This window comes from Tasmannia lanceolata, unplaced genomic scaffold, assembly GCF_043159265.1.
Source record: "Tasmannia lanceolata isolate RefF3 unplaced genomic scaffold, GAP_Taslan_0.1 ptg000003l, whole genome shotgun sequence".
Classification (NCBI taxonomy): domain Eukaryota; kingdom Viridiplantae; phylum Streptophyta; class Magnoliopsida; order Canellales; family Winteraceae; genus Tasmannia; species Tasmannia lanceolata.
In genome coordinates this window covers 1,547,871-1,563,567 of record NW_027518680.1, presented here as the reverse complement: position 1 = coordinate 1,563,567, position 15,697 = coordinate 1,547,871, and positions in this window count along the sequence as shown.

The following is a 15,697-nucleotide window of genomic DNA, read 5'->3' as shown; positions in this document are numbered from 1 at the left end:
TTGATATTTTAAACTCTAGGACTTCAAGTTCATGTATTTGTTGATGACGTGATTTCAATGTCCGCATGACTCTAAAAAGTCCCTGGAGTCCCTAGTGTCCGTACATTAAAGTCCAAGTCCCCAAAGAGTCATGAACAATATGGAGAAGTCCGCACATTAAAATTCCGCACGACTAACCCCCCTAAAGATTTCTAAGAAGAGGAGATAACGACTCCTTAGTTCATTAGCTTCTTTGTCACAATTGAGATGTAAAGTTGCAAATTTGATCCACTCATCCTTCTTCCTCGGATAAGGCAAACAAAAAAAAAAAAAATTTCCTTTCAGAGGTTCCATCTTTTGCAAAGGGATGAACTCGGGGAGGTTCTTCCATCTGTCCACATTCTATACGTGAGATGGACTAATCACCTGACCTGGGATTGATCTGACTTTGTTCTTCACTGCCAATGGAGATCCATCGGCAGATGGTGTGACCAATGAACAGCTTGTCCAAAGTAATGAATGGATCAACAATTCAATGGTGATCCAATTGAGATTTGATGGTGATCTTATTCTTAGATAATCATTCTTCTATTCATCTGTTGTGATACCATTGACGGAAAGTGAAGATCAAAACAAGTTAGAAGGCAGAAAATGTTGATTGTAAGAGATGCGAAAACTAGATGATCATGGAGTTAAGTGCACTGGAATTCCTTCCCATAATGAATCACAATGGGGAACAAAGACCTCATTGTAATACAATGGAAGGTTGGCGACCTCATTGTAATACAATGAGGCACACATTTGGTCCCACATTTGACTGATCAGAACCATCCATTGATAGGCTTTGCTTTATCTCCTATTGCCCAAAAATCATGCTAATCATCCAATAATGAGTATTTTTTTATATTGAATGTGAACAATTGGTATTTATATAGTTATTGAGTGTTGACGCTGTCTGATGTTAAAATTGAATTATTGACTTGATCTTTGGGCAATGTTGAATCCAAAATCAAGGCTGTTTAAATAAAGTTACCGCTCTACTTAAGCGTCTCTCTTCATTCTTCATTGGGTTAGCATGTCATTAAAAGAGCTATATGGACGGCCGTGCATGCACGTGCAGCAAAAAATATGCGGGGCTGACATGAATAGGTGATCTGCACCATCCATCTGTTGGGCCCCAAAGTAGGTAGACCATGCTCCAAAATCTTCTCTATAGGATGATCCCAACCCTCTGATCTGTGGAGGTTTCTATTCCGTCCCATCCATTTAAACCTCTGAAAATTGGAGGGTTATCATCCTACGGTGAAAATTTTGGTGGCACGTCCTATGGGGACCCAACAAATGAATGGTTTAGATCACCCAATGGCATGGGCCCCACTATATTTTTCTAATGCACGTGCATGGATGGCCGTCCATAGGGGTGGCAATCCAACCGATACCGAACCGAAAATTCGGTTTCAGTTTGGTAAAACCAAACCGATTCAAATTTCGGTTTGGTAGAACCAAATCGATTCAAATTTCAAACCGAACCGAAACCGAACCGTTGCCCCCGATTTCCAATGATTATGAGTAAGGCGTGGCGAAATTGACCGAACCAAACTGAAACCGAACCAAAAATTCAAATTTCGGTTTGGTTTCGGTTCGGTAGAACCAAACTGATTCAAATTTCAGTTTGGTTCGGTTTGGGTTTTACCTAATCTGAAACGGGCCAATGTTGGGCGGCTAAAATGTCAAGCCCAAAAGCTGAGATTAGGCCTAACTTTGAAGCCAAGAGAGAAATTGACAAACGCGCAATGGGACATTTATATTTTTTTACTAAGCTTGACTACCATATTCTCCCCTTCATTAGGTAAAGTTATGAATGGGCTGGGTTCTTGTTCGGAAAATTGCTGTAGACTAATCTTGAGTCTAGTAAATCCTTCATGAGATGGGCTGAGGAATCTAACCTAGGCCCAAACCTATTGAAGACAGACGGAGTAGAACCGGAGCAAAGCTCAACCCGGCACAATGGGTGACGTAAACTGTTAGCTATCAAATTTTAGTAGGGACAGCCAGCGGCATTGTATCTATGACTGCAGAGAACACAGAGTGGCTGTGCCAGAGAACACAGAGTGGCTGTGCATTTATCATTTCCCTTTAATCTTTTATTCCGGTTACAGGCAAATCATAATCGGATGCCTATTCCCGTTCCTTATTTCAGAGAATGGAGCCTAAGTTGCTTTAGCAACAGGTTGAATTATTGGTTGTTTCTAATTTTCTGAGAAGTTGCATGGAGAGTTAAAAATTTTAATTTACCACAGAATCCAATCAAGGATATACAAGAGTCGGAAGAAATCCAAAATCTTAAAATGGATAGAGGTCTTTAAGAAGGGCTTCAATCCATCACATGTCCACAGTCGTGGTCGCCAGGCTACTTGGCCTTGATACTAGAGAAGGCAACTATAGGTTGTTTCTTGTATTTGCTCTGTTTGGTTGCTTGAATTTGGCCGGGAGATTAATAGAAGAAGTCAAAGGGAAGACGACAAGCATGGAAGATGAGGAGAAGAATAGCGAGAGATTGGTAAGTAGTGTTTGGTTGTGCTGCAATCCGCAAGAAGAATAGCGGAAGATGTAGGAGTGTCATTATCAAAATAGGGAGCGGAAGAGAGAGAAAAGGAAGAGAGAATAATAGAAAAGGGAATAAGACAAGAATCTTCTCCTAATCTTCTTCCAAAAATTCACCAAATAAAAATGGGGAGAAGATTAGAGGAGGGAACATTGCCGTCACGTAGGAACCACATAGGAAAAAAGGTAATAACGTTGTCTGGAGGATGTCTAGCGGTCAAAGGGAGTGGTAGGCGCTACTGGAAAGAGCAAACAAGGACACGTGGCAACCAAACATGCTTTGGGCGGATCTTCGGAAGATCATCAGAGCAACCAATAGGTTGGGAGCGAGGAATTTACTCTGTTGAGTTGGGTGTCTTGAATTCAACCCGGTTGGGACCAAAGAAATGTATGCTATTTGGAAGCGGGCTGTTTAGCCCGTCCCATTATTTAAGTGAGTTTGGCTAGGTTTCGAATAAGCTTGTTTTGACCCGCTTTGTATAAGGGATTTTAGGGTTTATATTGTATTCTTGTTTTTTAGGAGAGGGCTGAGAACTCAAAAAGGAGAAAAGAGTGTACAAGGGTTTCATGGTGGGTTTGGTGAGAGATGCTGATTTTCTCTTGTCATCTCCTGTTCTTATAGTGGATTTTCTTATCGCCTCTGCATGGATGTAGGTTTTACGCTGAACAACATAAATCTTTGTGTCTTTGTATGTTTTACGCTGATTTTCTCTTGTCATCTCCTGTTCTTATAGTGGATTTTCTTATCGCCTCTGCATGGATGTAGGTTTTACGCTGAACAACATAAATCTTTGTGTCTTTGTGTGTTTGCTTGTTTTTGTCTGTTTCGTTTTGCTTTGTCATTGAAATTGTAGGTTGCTATTGAGGGGGTTTTCCACAACATACTCTAACCAATTGCATATTCATCATTTGGGTCCCAACCCAATCGGCATCCGAGATGGGGGAACTCACAAGACGAAATGTAAGAGTAATACCATGATCGATATTACCATTTAAATATCATTCATAGGATATATTTTATCACTTCCATGTAGATAATTGTGGGGTTGTAGAGGTGATATTGAGGCACCGTGCCCAAAGAGAAATGTAGAGGTCTAAAACCGTGCATGTCCAAGTACTTTTGAGTGGTAATTAAAAGTGTAGTAATGCCCTGCAAGTCCCGTTTGTGACAGCAATGTCATCAACTAAACCAATCGAAAAACATACAATTTGTCGTTGTGTCGGAAAAGGAGTGAGAAACATTCTTGCTAATGAATAGACCATGTTCAGGGAGTTTGAAATTTAAGCGAATGAACCGAGTTTTTGTTACTTATTTGATCTTATAGATGGCTTTGTGAATCCGACAAATATGACTATATGAGAGGGGATCGACGGATATAGGGTGATGATAAATTCACACCCCCTGTAGGATAATTCACACCCTTTTAAAATGAATTGACGTCCAAAAGCTTTAAAGTCTGCCACATAGCCTCCTTTAAAGGGGTGAGAATTATCCTAAAGGGGGTGCAAATTTATCATCGCCCCGAATAGGATAGTTTATATATTTAGAAACAAAGAGAGAGGTGAAGCAATTCAAACTCCTAGAATAGAAAGAGTTAATCATTGTATCAATGTATCGTGGGAAGATATTCCATGATTAGCACTCCATAAGAATGCTTAGGCTTAGTGGGTTGTCTCTCTTTGGGAGGCCTCTAAAATGCCTTATTTGATGAGTTTTCATATGCTGTCGTAGCGTAAATCCAATATTTTTCAAGAAGTATTTTTCAAAAAGTACAATGGAGCCCTTTTTGTAGAATGATCCAAAGTATTCATTTATTGGGCCACAACATAAATAAGCTGTACACTCTACATCTCCATAGGATGATGCTAACCCTCTGATCTGAAGAGATTTTTATAACATGCAGTCCCTCCACTGATTGACGGGGTTAGGAACATCCAATGGAAATGACCTATTTATGTTGTGGCCGAACAAATGAACGGTCTGGAACATCTTTTAAATGGGGACCCACTGTACCTTTTAAAAAATGATGACTTCATGCGCACACAACATATAAAATCTCTTGTTCCATCAGGTTCTTAGAACCTTCAGTAGTGGTGGGATCAACTGTAGTAGTGCCCAAATTCTCCCATCTTTTTCTCTTTTTTTGTTCTCTTTCTTGTTTGTGTGGCAAAAAATCCTTGGATTTAGATTCTGAGATAACTAGGTTTTATTTTTCGTTTTATATAACTAAGTTTCTTCTTTTTAGGAGATTTTGTTACCATGCACAGGATATTTGCATATAGAAAATTAACTATTGTTAGGGCCCGGTTTGTTTAAGATTATGATAACCTATTGTGAGTGCCAAACCGATTATTGGACTTAAATTTACGGTTAAATTTGAGTCCAGTAATGGTTTGGGCTCACAATTGGTTGTCATAATCTTAAACAAACAGGGCCTAAGTAGGTTCTAATAAATTAACTTTTTATAAAACAATAATGTGCCCTCAACGTGCCAATATACTAATGATACCGTACCAAAAAGTAAACAAAAACACTAAACTACATTTTAAGAAGATGATCAGATTACCTTTCTCAGATATAGAGATAACATAAGGAAGATGATATCTACACTACCTTGTTTTATATTTGTATAGTCTTTTCTTTGACCTGATAGCTTGTTGGAATTGTATCAGCCACCAGAAAGTGTCAAAGAAATAGAAGGGAGTCAAAAGAAAAAAGAGAGAAGACTCTACATTTGGGAATGCTATGAGTAGTCGCACAACATATCAGTATATCACCAAACGCAAGTGTTCCAAATGTTGTGAAGCTGTGTTCCAAGGCCTTGTTTGGATTGCAAGAAAAACATTTCTGACGGAATTTTTTTGGGGGAAATTATCTTCTTTCCATGATGTAGAGGCAAATGATATGATTATATTTAAAGGGGTGTTATCTTAAATAGAAGGCCCCTTCCAAGTAAAAAATTGAAAAGTTTTGGTTCAAGTCATCTTTTTTCGTATGTAAAAAAAAGATAGGAACTTTTAGAAATAATTTCCTTTCCAAACTTTTCCATAAAATTCTTACAAGGCCTTATAGGGCATGTTTGGATAGAAAGTTTTTTCCATGGGTATACAGTGTCCATCTGGCCATAGCATTCCACTTATTATATCTGAAAAAAAAAAATCATGAAAACATAGCAAGTAAGAATATTTAGGACCTGTTCGTTTCAGATTATGACAACTGATTGTAAGCCCAAAACCTATTATTGGACTCAAATTTATGAGTCCAATGATGTGTTAGGGCTCACAATCGGTTGTCATGATCTTAAACGGACAGGGCCTCACTAATCACATTAGACTGAAAATAATTCAACCTAGGGTGGTCGTCTAGCATCCGTTAAACCCACCTACATCGGCCCGGCCCGGCCCATCAACATCGACCAGCTCAAGCCCAAGGATACCAAACCACGTGGACCATATAAAAGTTGTAACATGCCTTAGTTAAAGAAGAAGAAGAAGAAGAAGAAATAAAAGGGGAAAGGAAAAATGTCCCTTTCTAATTAGGGAAGTTGTTCACCTACCTGAACCTAATATTTTTATCTTAAAACCATGGCAGACATGAGCTTCCTGTTGCCTTTCCCTGTTGAGGGTGTGGTGGTGTTGGTTGGGTGGTGTTTAATGATAGAAGAAAAATAAATTAAGACGAAGTAAATGAAAATGATACTTCCACCCTCTTTTCTAGCATGTTGTCTGTCACTTTTACGCCTTTTGTTTGTCTTTTCCTAAAATGACTACATTTTAATTATCAATAAAAGATGCAAAAAGATAGAAATGGTGAAAAGGGGGTGGAGATATCATTCCCCTGAAGAAAATCTGTGCATCCTTATCACAACTCACAAGTGAAGGATTTTAGAGTTAGGTGTCATTCTCATTATTCAATGCTGCTAACACAAGAACATAAACATGGGTTGTTGGTGGGAGAAACCCATCTATATGTCACATCCTAGACATGGCTTTAATCACTCAACTGCGCATTGATGATTTAGTTAGCCTCCCTTCTATTGTTAGTTCACAAGGTGGGGTTACACACCAAATCTCACGGGTCTTCTTTAATTTTTTTTAACAGATTTGAAAAGAAAACTCAGCCCTATTGATGTTTAATGCTCTGTTTGGTTGCCGGGTTACTTTTGTTCCTGGGAGTTTTGTGGGAGAGTAAGTTAAATTTTGATCCCATCCCATGTTTGGTTGCCTTTTAGCACTAGGTTTATTTTAATCCCACTCTTGTAATGATTACTTGTGGGGTGAATTTTTTAATCCCACTTTTGTAATGATTGCCTTTTCATCCCATCCCAAGATAACCCCAGGAACAAAAATAAACTCAGGAACCAAAAATAAGCTTGAGAAGAATTTTTTTCTACCCAGCAGTTCAAGCAACCAAACAAAGGTTTTTTTTTTGCCCACCATATCTCCCAGGGTATTTTTTTCTCCCACATAACCAAACATGGGATTTTTATTTTACCAGGATACTTCCAGGACTTTTTTTCCCACCTATCTCTAAGGGTATTTTTTTCTCCCACATAACTCCCGGGAACAAAAAAAACCTGGCAACCATACAGAGCATAATAGGCCTCGCCCGGGTAGTCGCACTCTCAGGTCGCCTATCTGTAAGGTGTGGATTGAATAATGATGATGAAACCAATTTAGGTAATTGATATTTACACCCTGCCCTTTGTTTTGGTACCATACCTCTCTTCTTTATGATCCAAGGCTAGGCCCTTTAGGATCCAGCCTAAGCAACGGTATTGATATCCGCACAACCATATTTTCATAATGGGGGCGAACTCACCTTGCTTTACATTGTTTTAAGGAGTTGTCAAAGGCTATTTCAATTCCAAAAAAAGCTCTCAGCAATCAATTAAAATGAGTAGCACAAGGTGAGTTTGCTCCTTTATCAGAACATGGTCATGCGGATAACAGTAGCAGCCTAAATAATTTGAGGACCCAAGTGATCCAAAATAGCTTTGTACCTAACATATTCACTGCCCATCCAATTTTTTAAGGCTCCTCTGGATTTGCTGATTTTGAAAAATGTCCTTAGGATGCTTTAAAATCCAATAATTTGGCATTTCTTCAGACATTAAAATGTGTAAAAACAAGGTGACTTCGCCCCGACATCAAAACATGGTAATCTGGACATTAGTGTCCTAAATAATTTGGGGACCCAAGTGGTCCAATATGTGTTAGAATATGTGGGATCCAACAGTTAGATTGGGTTAAGATCTCACCGTTGGATCATCTTGGAGGTAGATTGGGTAAGTTGGCTAAATGAAGCAACTAGATAAATTAGGCAAGTAGATTAGAAGAGGCAAGCAAGAGAGATTAGAAAGTAGATTTGATTTTATAAATTTGATTAGGATTATTTTCTTCCACAATTATCTTGATTTACGTTCTATGTTTATCATGTAAGTGTTCTTTATAAGCACACCTTGAGATTATTGTAAAGTAGCCAAGAATTCAGAAATTAGTAAAATCTTAGAATTTATCAATATGTTTTGGACCTAACATATTCATTGCCCACCAATGTCATGCTAGAAGCCCATTTGGATTTCTACTGTGGATTTCTAAATCAATGAATTTGAAATGTTTTGTTTGGATGCAACGGGAAGGGGAAGATAGCCACCCTAAAAATGGGACAAAAATAACAAAAGTAAAGGAAAGAGAAAAGGAAGGAGACTTCTCTTCACAACTCTTTTCTTCTTAAGAAACCCCTCTATATCTTGAGACGTTCTCACGTTTCTTTTTGTCATTGTTGGGGAATGATAAACCTCAAGAACATTACTAGAAAGGCATAAGCTATATAGATTTTATTTTGCTTGTTCATTCATTTAATACTGTTTTTATAGATTTTACTAAAATCTTAAATCTTAGAAATGTTTAATAAACATAAATTAACTCGTTTATTTTGGCTCTAATTCATTCATCCCTTATGTTTCTTTCCTAGTCCTACAAATGTGCTCGTATTCCATCTTCAAGACAAAATTATAATTTAGAGACAAATGATAGTCGAGAGAGCCGAGGGCGCCCTCGTATAAAGAGCCAGAAAAGGGCCCCTAATTGGATTCATGTCATTAAGTGCAACTGATCTTACTTTCTCAACCTGTTTTAAAAAGTTGCCGAAAATGAAGTGGATCCAATCAAGGGCCCTTTTCTGGCTCTTTGTGCGAAGGCGCCTCTGTCTCTATCATTTCTCTTACTAAAATCTTGCCAATCTGTGTGTGTGCCGCGAAGTATAGTATTTTTTTGAAGAGTATTGTGGGGCCACTTCATCGGATGATCCAACCTCTCGTTTGTTGGGCCACAACGCAAATAGGTTGTAGCCCAAAAAGCATCTCCATAGGATTATGCTAACCCTCCAATTTGTAGAGGGCCTGCACATTATAGAAACATCGATAGATCAAAGGGTTAGCATTATCTTGTGGAGATGATTTTCAGGCTACCATTTCCGTTGAGGCCCAACAAATGAACGGTTTGGATCATCCTATGAAGTGGGTCCATTGTAGTTTTCTATAAATACCGGACTTCTCGCGCGCACCATATAAAATTCCACTCGCCCCATTTCTACTATTACGCATTTTTGGGTTCTTTAGACTTTAGAGTTCAAATAAGAGGGGATGACAGGGTCGGAAATATCATTTTCCAAACAAGAATGTCACTAGCTACAACAGTACATGTAAATTGAGGTAATGTCACCTATCAAGTGCTAAGTATAAGGTGACCCACTATATATCCTTGTTATTTTCCAAACGAAATCCATAAATGTCCCTTCAATATTCGTTTAGACCATTTTTAATGGGGAAGATGGGGTTTGGTGCACCCCTGCCAGATGAATTAAACGGAAAAAAATAAGAGTTACATTCTTACATACACCCTCCTCTCACTATCTTGATGTACACTAAGCTGAATAAAAGCATGGGAGGGAAGATGAAAACATGAACGTTCAATCTTTTACATGGCCACTCTATTTTCAAAAGAAAATCCTGCATTTGCTTCTCTCTACGTGTAATTCTCAAACGTTCAGAGAACTTATTTTTGCTTCTCTCTATATGTGAAAAACCTTCATCCTATTCCACTTAAAAAACAATATGACAATGGCCAATTTTAAATGACAAAAATACCCTTATAGATTTAATCAAATAACAAGTATAGTCATATGTAAGGAGCCAAGCAACCCTCTTTAATATTGTCACGAGTATCTTAGAAAGTAATGCTTGTCATTTGATTAAATCTGTAAGGGTATTTTTGTCATCTAAAAAATTGGTTTGTGCTATTCAATAAGTAACACAAGAGGAAGGGCTGTTATGAAGGTCCTCCAAGTAGGTCTCAACTAATATTAAGATGACAAATTGATTCCGGGGAGACCCACTATGTGGATACGGCCATGTCAAAACTGTTTCCTGTGCCTTGTTTTGATTTCCAATGTCGTACATAGTAGGAGTAAGGGATGCCAAGGCCTCATAGACCACTAGTTATGTGATGTACGTTACTTAGAAGCTGCAATTTCAAGCTGGGGGTGCTCAAATTACAGCACGTCTCACCTCTCCCCTTCTCTATCTCTTCCCTTCTCTCTTTTTCTCTCTTGTTGTGCACCCAACACCTCTTCTTCTATTTTATCCTGTTACCACAATTAGGAACCCCCCTTATTTTAGTAACTAATGGTGGTCGGAAACAAGGCAACTCTCTCTCTCTCTCTCTTCTTCTTCTTTCTCAGTATTGGTAATGACACTCCCTACCACTATTCTACGAGGTTGACAACCAAACAATACTTACCACTATTCTACCAGGTGAGTTTCCTTCTATAATTTGGGACAGGGACGGAGCCAGGAATTTGCTCTAGGGGCGTAGAGGATGGCGGTTTTATAACAATTTCTAAATTAATATAAAGTAAAAAAATATCAAAAGTTGACATAAATTTAAAATCAAATTGCTTTTAATTTTTTATTTTTTTTTAAATCATTCACATTTATTTCTCGACCCCATTTAGTGATGAAAACACTCATTTTTCTCTTGTTTTTTTTGTGTGTACTGTAATAATCAAATGGGGTTTCTATGTTATGACATTTTTTTATAAAAAAATAAAAATAAAATTGGAATATGGAAATAGGATTCATGGGTAGAACAAGAGGAGATTTTATACGGTGTTTGAGGTTAAGTCCAATATTTTTCAAAAAGTATACTGGGCCCACTTCATAAGATGATTCAATCTATTTATTTGTTGGATTTGGCCACAATGTAAATAGGTTGTACCCCATAAATCATCTCCATGGGATGATCCTAACCCTCGGATTTATAAATTTTCCATAATGTGCAGTCCCTCTACAAATCAGAGGGTTAGGGTCATCCTATGGAGATGATTTACAGGTACAGCTTATTGAGGTCGTGGCCCAACAAATGAAGGGTTTGGATCATCCTATGAAGTGGGCCCAACTTACTCTTTGAAGAAATAATGGACTTTACTCCCTCCCACACCATAAAAAATGGATACAGTTATACACTTATTTTTCTCCCTTTAAATATTTGTCTCCCCTTCCTTCCTAGTCCAAATGTACCTTGCTTTTGGACCCTCGAGGCGTAGACATATATTAGGTGTTGAAATTTAGAATGAACCGTAGAGATGAAGATCTTAAATGCTTTAAAAAAGCCACAAAAAATAGTTGTTTTTGGAAACAAGGTGAAATTCCTTAATACCTCATAAATTTTCTAAGAAAATGAGAGATTAGGAGAGATATCTTAGGAGAGATAAACTTGAAAGGAAATCATTTCCAAAACAGGATTTCGTTTGGATAAATAAAGATGGACAGACTTTTCCGCAAAATCCTAGGGAGGGCGGGCAAGATTTCATTTGGAAATTAAAGATTTCTTGTGGAGATTAAAGAGAGGCGGACATTTCGGCAAAATCCAAGGGGCTGCAATATTTCGTTTGGAAATTATAGAGTGGCAAAAAGTTTCGGCAAAAATCCAGAGGGGGGCCTCGGCTTCGTTTCTGATTTGGGAATTATTAAATATTTTATATTAATTTGAATCTAAGAATTATAAATAGAAATTGGTGTCAATAGAAAGCTTTCATTGGACAAATGAAAAAGTGATACAGTAATTTGGTTATTTCCTTAATTTTTATTAAGTTTTTAAAGCAATTTCATATTTCCATCAACATAACAATGCCAATATCAAGAGCCTTTCATTTAATTGTTGGCTAGAAGCCATTTGATTGGGTCCAATGACACGCGGAAAATATGTGATCCTATGGCTAAACTTTTAAAGGACTACAAGCAAAACCGAAATCCGTCCTCTTATTTTTCTTTCCTTTTAATAAAATTGCACCGTTTAAAAAAAAAAAAAACACTACATCTTCTATCACGACACATACGCAAGAAAACAAGGAATAGAGCTCGAATTGTCAGAAATGCCAAAACCACTGTGAAAGTGAAACAAGGAATTCCGATCTAGAAGTGTTTTCCAAACTTTTATGGGGTAAAAATAGGGCGAATATGTAAAAATGTAATGTGTAATACGTATAAAGAATTCTACATCTAAAAAGTACTTAATAGCTATAGAGAAATTTACGTGCATAAAATATTTAATAGGGATAAAGCAATCTACATTGATATGGTATTTAATAATTAAAGAAAAATTACATTTATGAGATTTTAAATAGAGGAGTTCTAGACAAGGGAGCAAAGAAGAGGTGAAAGGGCTCTCCCATTGGCTGCACAGCACCATCGTGCATTAATAACTACGAATCACCATCGGCAGTTATTAATGCACGATGGTGCTGTGCAGCCAATGGGAGAGCCCTTTCACCTCTTCTTTGCAAGGGCTTCCTTCAGTTTAGACTTCCTCTTTTAAATGACCCGAGGCCCTCAAGTTTTCCCACATATGAGAAGTGATATATTCGCCCCCTTGTCTTCCCGGGCCACCCTCCTCGAGTGTATTTATGATCACCCCCTCAAGTTTTCTCATTATATAGGAGAAGTGATATATTCGCTCCCTTTTCTTCCCTGGGCCACCCTCCTTAAGTGTATTTATGATTACTCTTTTTACAATCCAATGGGATGGCCCAGGGAAGAAAAGGGGGGGCGAATGTATCATTTCCATATAGACATAGACATAGGCTACTGATGTCTGCACTACCATGTTTTGATAATGAGACTAACAGACCTTGTCTTTTATTTTTTAATTAGCTGCTGAGAGTTTTTTGGGTATTGCAATAGCTTTTGACAGATGGTTCAATAATAAAACGCAAGGTGAGTTATTCTCAGTGTCAAGACATGGTAGAGGGAATATCATTGGCCTAACTATAGGAATCTATTGGTTATCACAAGAAAGGCGCATTAAAAACTCTCAACCAAAATGATTTGAGAGGAGTTGGAGTTGTCGATCACCTATGGTCTGTTTGGTTACCTATTCTTAAGGAGATTGAGGGGAGAACATCTTCTTGAGATCTTCTTGAGATTGTTTGGTTGCCTTTTAAGGTCTTTGACCACTAGAGCTGTCGGACGACGGTCGGGTGATGTGGCACGCTCGAGATCTTCTCTCCAAATTTCTTCAAATCGGTGAAATTTGTGGAGAAGAACTTGGGGAGATCTTTTTGCCCTTAACCCAAATCCCCCTAATATTTGCAAGACAAACCAAACAATGTTTCTTTATGAAGAATTTTAGAATACTTCACTAATTCTTGGATGATTTACAATAGAGCTCAAGGTGTGCTTATATTGAGCACATACATGATAAACATAGAAAGAGATCAAGCAGACTATGGAAAGAGATAATGATCGAATATTCTAATCTAATCTACTTACTAATTAAATCTAGCTGCCTATTCTAATGGGTTGCCTCATTAACCAACTTGCCTAATTTCCCACAAGAAGATCTAACAGTGAGGTCTACACCTAATCCAACGGTGGATCTCACATATTCTAACACTTTCTTCCACCCCTAATCTCCCCGTTGACTGATCTGCTTTAGATCTCCCCTTTAATCTCTCCTTTGACCGTTGGGATATAGATCTCCCAACGAATTACCGGCATCCAAACAGAGCATAGTGCATTCTTTTCGAGGTGTAAAGGGTTTCGTTTAGAAAATAAAGACTGAAGGCTATGTTCCCCACTTAATGCAAAAAACATCATCGAAATTACCAAACCAAATCTCAATTTGGAAGTGTCTCCTTTTTCTAAATGTGGGGTTTTAATGAGAGGAATCAGCAGTTGAGATTTGAAATTGGGGGTGATGTCTTTTACTTAGAGGGCATTTAATATTCGTTATTTTTCTGTTTTCTTCCTACTGGGGAAAAATAATTAAAACCCCTTTACTGCAAACTATAATCTACCTACATTTTTGGGTAATAATGAAGATTCTTTTGAACGTCACTTCTTGCACTTTGTTTTTATAAATGGAATGCTAAAATCAGGAGCGCCCTTGAAAAAAACACTGCTGTAAGGGCGCCCCATTATATCCACATCACCCACATGCATTTATCACGTCCTGGAAACAGTCAAGGAATGATAAAAGGGCCTTTGTTAACGGGTATCACGGGGCACTCGTTGAGGTGTATTGAAAATGTAAATCTACACATTGTTTGAGTAATCCCTATGTAAATTTATTGTAGATTTACATTTTCCACGCACCATAATGAGTGCTCTCGCGTTACCAAAACCCATGATAGATAAAATGCATCTGGGCAAAATGGATGCAATGGGTCACCGTTGTGGTTGTGTTTTTACAATCGACCTTCAAATTCAGCGTTCTTCTTTGAGTAATGCCAGGGAAACCGAGAGTACGATGAAAAAGGAGGCCGGAAATATTCATTATCTCCGCATCATCACAAGTGACATGAGCTACCCTTGGGTTTAGGGAAATAACCAAAAAATTTAATTTTTTTGCACACATGGCATATTCTCACTGTAGGTCCCCTGCCCGGTCGTACTCTCGGTCTTCATATCATTTTCCTTCCTCTTTATATAATAGAAGAAATATATCTAGAGAGAGAGAGAGAGAGAGTATTGCCGATTTTCCAACCTTTTCCTTTACCCGGCCACCCTCTTTTTGTGTGAAAAGAGTAATCATAAATACGCTATGAGGGTGGCTGGAGAAAAAAGGGGGCAAGTATATCACTTCCCTTATACTTATGTTGTAGTCCCACACTCCCACATGATTCAAGGGTCTACCTAGGCTATACAGTTTTGTTGTGCTCTGGCATCATGTTGCTGCTTGAACCCTTTGTTAGCAAGACAATCCTCTAAGCCCAATTTCACTTTACTGAAATGCCCCTGTAAATTTCTCCATTGCCCGGATTGTCCTTGTCCCGCGCCATTCATGCCTTCCTATTATTTTATGTAATTTTCTTCTCACCCATGGAACCATTTCAGTCAAAGCAAAATCGTACATTATATAATGATATAGAAGGGAAGTGATATATTCGCACCCTTTTTCTCTCCGTGACACCCTTCCACTGTATTTAGAACTACTCTTTTTGCACCAAAGGGGGTGGTCCTGGGAAGAGAAGGGGTGGAATAATATCATGGACCTTTTGAGAATCGTTTGATTATTCCAAGTGAAGAAAGTAACCTAACACAGCCATATAGAGAGAGAGAGAGAGATTGATTGATTGGAATGGCCAATCTATTAGACTTTTCCCAGTACTTCCTTCTTATTTAATAGCCAACTAGAGAGAGAGAGATTGGAATGCCCAAGCTTTCAGACCTTCCCCAATACGCCTTTCTTATTTATTAGCCAACTAGTCTGAAGTAGACATGTGATCCCACACTAAGACTGTTATTAAATATTAATCAAAACTTGTATTAGGCACGGTTCGTTTTGGATTTTGAGAATGATACAAGTCCAGAACTAATTATTGGTCTCAAAATTAAGGTCCTGTTGACTCTCTTCTACATTTTGACAGCGGATTAAGAGTCCAAAACTGACTCTTAGACTCAAAATTAAATGTAGATTTGAGTCACTATCAACTCTCAAAGTCGCATGCGTGTGATTTTGTCCAATAATCAGTTTTGGACTCAAAATCCAGTGCTTAAAGCCGGATTAGTCGGATCCGATTCAATCCAAACATCGATCTGATGGATTTAGG